The following is a 7008-nucleotide window of genomic DNA, read 5'->3' as shown; positions in this document are numbered from 1 at the left end:
TGTGCTGGGGCTTTTACCAAGGCAAATGCCTTGAGAGGGGAATATATGTGCCATTCCAGCCACAGGGTGAGTAACTCATGGTTTTCATTTGGCCTCTTTTTCTCTCTATCCCTCGCCCTCCTGGATGATGTGCAGCACTCTCCTGGTCTGCAGATCCCCAAAGCAGCAACCTTGAACTCCTTTTTTGCCCTTCCTCTGTTGTTTGTGAGAGTTGAGCCTTGCTCCCCTACTTTGATGCCATCTTCCTAGATGTCTCAACTTAAGTCATTATTGTCTTGAGTTGATTTAGTCAGGTGCTTGCTGCCCACTTTTCATTGTAAAGATATGTACGCTTTTGTCATTAAAGCATATTCTTTGGAGTGATACTTTGAGATTATATGAGTATTCTTTTTTGCCTCAATTTCTTACTCAGTTATTTCAGCACCCTTTAATGGTTCTTACCTGATTCCATTATTCCTGTGGTGGTTATAAAACAGTGATTTACTATTTCTGTCATTGCTGCTACATATATTCTATGGTATTTTTTATTTTGATTTTTCTCTCGCTTTAGGATAGGTGTAGACTCATGGATTTAAAAATTCACCATGTTATAATTTTTTCCTTTTATTTATTTTGGCTGGATCCTGTATCCTTTTGCATAACCCCATCAGTCCTTGGGCAATATATTTATTTACCAGGCATTGTAAAATACACATAAAGTAGTTTCATAATTGCTATGTCAATATTACTACCAACAACAAACTTACCAGATCAAATTCCAGATTTCATTGCAGTTTGAGAAGGTCCTGGGGTGTTCTCAGCTGGGTTTGTATGCTCAGCGTGGCAGAATAGACAGACAACTGAGCTAGGCAAGGAAGGAAAAGAGGAGTTTTTTGCCAGCAGGAGACTGGAGATGTACAATCTCAAATCAGCCTCCTTGAACTGCGGACATTCTAGTATTTTATACCATTGGGCTGTGAATGAATAATTGTGGTTGAGCTTGACACATATTCCTTCAGTAATAAACATGAAGGGGTTGAACATGGTGGGGAAGGTACCAAACCAGGGTGAGTTACGGTCATTTTCAGAGATCCAGGATCTGAGAGAGCAAAGTGCAGAGCAGACGCCAGTCAGAAGGTTTTTCCATATGGAGATTAAACAGGAGGGTGGAGTGGTGACCCTCACAGTGGCAATTATACACAAGGGTGAGCTTAGTTCTGAAATAACTATGGATAAAGGTAAGTTCAGTCTAGAATTACCGTCCTGATAGAAAGCAACACAAGAAGAGGCTAAGTTCTGGGTAACCATGGAATGATCCTCCTAACAACAGGTCTAGGCTAAATCCAGACAGTTTCCACAATTTCAGATATTAACCTTTGGCTGTTTTATAATTTACTGGAAGTAAAAGGCACCTAAATCATGATTTGGTAATCATAATTACTCGTTAATTCTTAACCCTCGGTTACAAAGTTTCAGTACAATGCCTCAATATTTAAGTTACAGTGGGTTTCCTAGTACTACAAGGTCTCATCATCCTGAGATGAGAGATGTCCACCTGAGGATGGACAGTCCGTTTTGCATTAAAAATTACTTGGATTAATTATTTCTCTTCTTCTGAGTGGTAGTGTTATTAATGTGATGTATGCAAAGGTTGATTAGCTTCTGATTCTTTTCAAAAAGGGTCCCTCCCAAACCTGGTGACTTAATTTTTTATTTCGAAAATGTTAACATTAACATCATTCAAAAGTGAAAACTATATAAAAACTGTCAGGATGTACCATGCTTTTCCCTATCTTTCTCACATATATTCATTCATTGTTTCCCCTTCTCAAAAAGATTATAATACCGTATATGCTTTTTGATTTTTCACCTTATTTTAAAAGTTTTTGCATAAATTCTTTAATTTCAGTTTTGTATTATATATGGTTCTAATAAATCAGTATTGGTTAAATGGAAATTATTTGTTCTGTTGGACACAAAATCCCAAATTTCCTAAGATGTTGTTAGTTACTGGTCAAACATTTTCTATTTGGGGTGCCCCTGAGAGCACATAAGATAGAGAGAAAAGGAGAAAGAGAAGATGAGGTAGGGAAGGAGAATAGGGGGAAAAGGCATTAGCCTTGAGGGAGCATTTGTCTCACATTCAGTGAAGTTTCCACTAGGTGGCAGTGACACTCCAGGAATAAGGCTCCTTAAGGGTCCTGGACAGGGGATAAAGAAGGCGGTGGGGTTGATTGGGACCTCATATTTTTTGAACGTAATTTTTAAAAATAAATAATTTTAATTAAAAAAAAAATTAAAATGACCTAATATGCTCAACATGATTTCTAAAAAATAAATAATTTGGAGTTAACACACACACACACACACAAAAAGAAGGCACTATCAAGCTGTGCAAACCAATAGTCTCTCACCCAGTGCAGCAGTCTTTTAAATGGATCCACTCTTAAGATCATACCAGTTTAACTTTAATATTTAGATCTGAATGCTCTTCATTCCTTAGCAATCTCATATTATACCTAAAAAAACATTGATCCCCTTTCAACTCAGAAATGTTTATAGAAACATTACATTTTAAAAATAATTTTAAGATTCATTGAAATCCTTTCTTAAATTGAGTTAATTAAAATTTATTTATTAAGATCATCTTACCTCTTTATTCTTATTTTAGTTTTGTTTGATCCTGATTTTTTAAAAAGTGAAAAACAGACAAAACTGAAAAGTAAACTGAAAGCAAGATACGTCATAACTCAGATTAAGACCTGGTAGCTAACACCATACCTCTGATTAATTTAACAGATCTTGCATAAGCCTTTTCTGACTCTGCTGGGCTGCAGAAACTAAACATCCTCTATCTCTAGGCGCATCCCAAATGCTCGGCAGGTCTAGAATTAGTCTTATTGCCCCAAACCGCCCATATGAGGGCCCGGGGAGACGCCTGGCACCTGCAATCTGGGTGCCAAGCTGCAGGTTTCACCTACTTTTCATTTAGACTGCTGTGAAGAACCCACATGAATTCTTGGTAGCAATGGGCTGTCTACCATGGGATGGGGCATTACAAATCATAATTTGAAGAAGAGAAAATATAATTCCAAGAAGTGCCTTTAAGAACAAGGCTGAGCAAAATAATCACAGTGTAATGTAATATGGAAACAACCTTGTCCACAGTAGAGAAAAGGAGTGATATGATCACCTGGGATTGGTCAGAGAGGGCTTCCAGGAGGAAGTGACCTTTAAATGAGGTGCAAAGGAAATAGTGGATATGAGTTGGTGGTTGGAAAAAGGTGGACACTGTGTCTAGGAAGAAAGATGTGCAAACAAAATATAGATAATTGAAAATCAAGCCATTCTACATTAAGGGTTTCCTTCTTGATGAAATGAAGAAAAACGTGACTTAGATTTTATGGCTGCAAAAAATCTGTCAGTGGCTGAATGCCTGCTTCTCATGTATGAGGCTCTGGGTTCAATCCCTAGTATCTCCTGAAAAAATAATAACCTATCAGGTTCACAGGAATTATTTTGAGAATGTCTTTTAATACATGTCTTCCACTCCTCTGCATTTCTACCACCAGTATTATTACCACAGCCTTTCCATATCTTGAAACTGATTCTTAATTGGTATCTCCATCTCCATTCTTTCTTCTTCTGATCTGTATTGCACATTGCTGCTAGGATTGCCTGCCTAATGTACTCCTTGACCAAGTATGCTTTCTTCTATAAAATGAGGGGATCTGATTTGGCTGATGCCACCAAGGATAAGCTTCTCAGCTGCCATTAGAACAGACTGTGGACATTAGGCTCATCTCAAAGAGCCCTTCTAGTTCTAATATGTCATTCTTTTGCCAAGAAAGCACCAGTGATTCCCATTTATCAGTAGTCAAAGTCGATCTTCCCTTTTCAGACATTCAAGCTGGTCCACAATGTGTACCTACATTTTCTAGGCTTCCCCCTTCAACTCAAAATGAGTTCACTTCAGCCAAATCAGAGTGTGAGCAGCCCCTTGGAACGCTACCTTTAATCATGCTGCTCGTTCTCTCAGGAATGGGAGATGTCACCTCCCCATTTGCATTTTCAATGATCCACCACAGAACACTGGGAATCTGCACAGTCTCTTTTTGTCATTGTGGGAGCCAGCTTCCAGGATGACCCCAGTGTCCCATGAGTCCTAGTGTTCATGCCCTGTGTAGTCCCCCCACATTGAATCAGGGCTTACCCTGTATGACCAATAGAATACAGAAAAAATGGAAATGTGTCACTTCTGCAGCTAGCTCTTCAGAGGCCTTGTAGCCCCACTTTGGTCTCTTGGACCACTCACTTTGAGGAGCCAGTTGCCTTGTTTGAGGACATGAGAGCAGCTTGATGAAGAGGGGCTGAGTTTCCTGATCAACAGCCAACACTGATTGGCAGCCATGGAACTGAGCCACCTAGAAAGTGAATCCTCCAGCCTCAGTCAAGACTTCATAGACTACAGCCCCAGCTAATATGTGACTGAGGGCACCAAGCCAGAAGCATCCAGCCAAGTTGCTCCTGATTTCCTGACTCAGAGACGCTGTGTTGTGGTTTTCAGCCACCAAGTTTTGGGGTGAGATAATATGTCTACCAAGCCTCTGATGGCACCGTTTTGGCAGCCAACTAGAAAGACTTCCTCTTCCATTTCTGGTTTTAGAGCAAGGCCCTTGCTTTTAAAGGAAATGGCATACTGACCAGATCTTTAAAGAAAGGCCCTGGCTTATCAGTCTTCAGCTTCTCTCCCAAGCTAGATATCAGATTCTTTCCATGTATTATGAATATTCATACCCAAACCACTTTATTTCCTCTCAAAAGAGGGAATAGTAGGATATTGGAGGGACAAAAACAGAGTAGCAGGTAAAAACAGACTGTGGAACCAGATGTTATCTCCATGAGATTCTCAGCTCTACCACACACTACCTGCGGGGCTACTAATTTTGTGTGGAGAATTCAATATTAAAACATGTGTGAATTCCTTAGTTCAATGCCTGGAAATATCTAGGGCTCAGTAAATGTTACTCTCTTTATTATTAAATCCCCTGCATATTAGTCTCTTCTTTGTTACTGTCTTAATCTGGGATAATCTTTAGCATTCCTTCAGGTTCTCACTACTACCTCTTTTGACCACATTTTCTCCACCACAGAGCTGGTTTTCTTCAAAATGAAATATGACCATGTTCTTCTCCTGCTTCAAAATCTCTGTGAAGGAGGGAAAAAAATCCATGGGTGTCTACTTTGGAAAGAAGGCAGTGGATTGTGGTTGGGAAGGGGATGTTGGAGGGCTTTTGAGGTGCTGATAGTTCCTTGACCTTGGTGCTGGTTATACAGTTGAATACACTTTGTGATAACTCATTGAGCTTGTGCTTTTCCTGTACGCACACTATATCGTGATTAAAAAATCTACCAAGAGCACGCAGACACCTCTGTCGGTGCTCCCCTTTTAGATGCATCCAGGGTTACCCTAGAGCAACTTTATGGAGCCTACTTTTCCAGCACCATAAGTTTCTCATTATTCCACACATCCGATGCTCTAGTTATATTTCTCAGCATTCATTGAACACACCATGCTACTACTACTATTTGCCTTTGCACATTCTGTTCCCTTCCTTTCTCCCTATCTTCCCTCTTATGTCATTCCACATATATTTTAAATTCAGGAATTAGAATAAAGGAAATCATGTCATGATTTTAATACATGATCAATTGTGACCTACTTTGGCTAACAACACTTAGTGAATAATGATATATATATCCTCTTAAACCTTCCCAGATAAAGGAAGGTCATTCTTGTATATGTGAATATGCAGTTTTCCCAACACCACTTATGGAGATTATTCTTTCTACACCACATATACTTAAAATCCTTGCAAAAAATCAATTGATCGTAGAGGTGTTGGTCTAATTCTGAACTTTGAATTCTGTTTCACTGCTCTATTTGTTTATTTCTGTGCTAGTAGCACATTGTTTTGAATACAGTTGCTTTGCAATTCAAATGATTTCTTATGTATATTCTCATAACTAGTCTGTGAGGTAAACACAGAACATTTAATGAGATCTTAGTGTTTGGTGGGCAAAGTACAGGGTAAACAGGGAAATAATTATCATTCCCACATTGCACATTAGGAAATGGATTGCAAGTGACTTAACTAAGATCACGACAACAGTCATTAGGAGCATCAGGGGTGACAACTGGGAGACAGTGGACCTGGCTCATTACGTTATTAGGCTTTGCTGCTCAGAAACTTGTGAGTTTGTGAGTTTGATCTGTACCACAGTTGTCACAATTACCGTGGAGGATGTCCTAGATATCACTGAGGACTGAATGCATTCATCTTTCTTATCCTTGTGTTCTTTTTCCATTGCATTCAATCTTACAGTTACAGAGGAAAAAGGAAAAAGTTTGTTTTGTTTAACTTTCCCTACCACCTATCAGCTTGTCTCATTTTCCTTCTATGCTTTTAAAACAAGTGATCTATAGCAACTGACTATAGGATGGATTTTTCTCTCTCTCTCTCTTTTTTTTTTAGGATTTATTTCCCTCTCCTGTTGTTTGTGTTCACTGTCTGCTTGTCTTCTTTTAAGGAGGCACTGGGAACTGTACCCGGGGCCGCCCATGTGGGAGGGAGATACCTAATCCCTTGAGCCACCTCTGCTCCTTGCTTGTTGTGTCTTTCTTTGTGTTTCCTAACTGTGTCATCTCGTGGCATCATCTTATTGTGTCAGCTCACTGTACCAGCCCATTGTGCTAGCTCGCGGTCTTGCTCGTCTTCTTTAGGAGGACCAGGAGCCGAACTTGGGACCTCCCATGTGATAGGTGGATTCCCAACTACTTCACGTCCGCTTCCCTTCTCTCTCAGTCTCTTTCCTCTCTCTTCACTCCATCCAAATCCTCTTCACAGTTAATCAGAATAGAATAAAAATCTTACCACCTTTTTCCATCTGTGTTAATAGCCTTTCCTTGGTACCCATCCTTTGTTTCCTATTCTTTCAGTTTTTTCTCCAGTCATTATCGTACATGAG

The sequence above is a fragment of the Dasypus novemcinctus genome, chromosome 3, assembly GCF_030445035.2.
Source record: "Dasypus novemcinctus isolate mDasNov1 chromosome 3, mDasNov1.1.hap2, whole genome shotgun sequence".
NCBI classification, from domain to species: domain Eukaryota; kingdom Metazoa; phylum Chordata; class Mammalia; order Cingulata; family Dasypodidae; genus Dasypus; species Dasypus novemcinctus.
Note: the sequence above shows the minus strand (reverse complement) of the source record.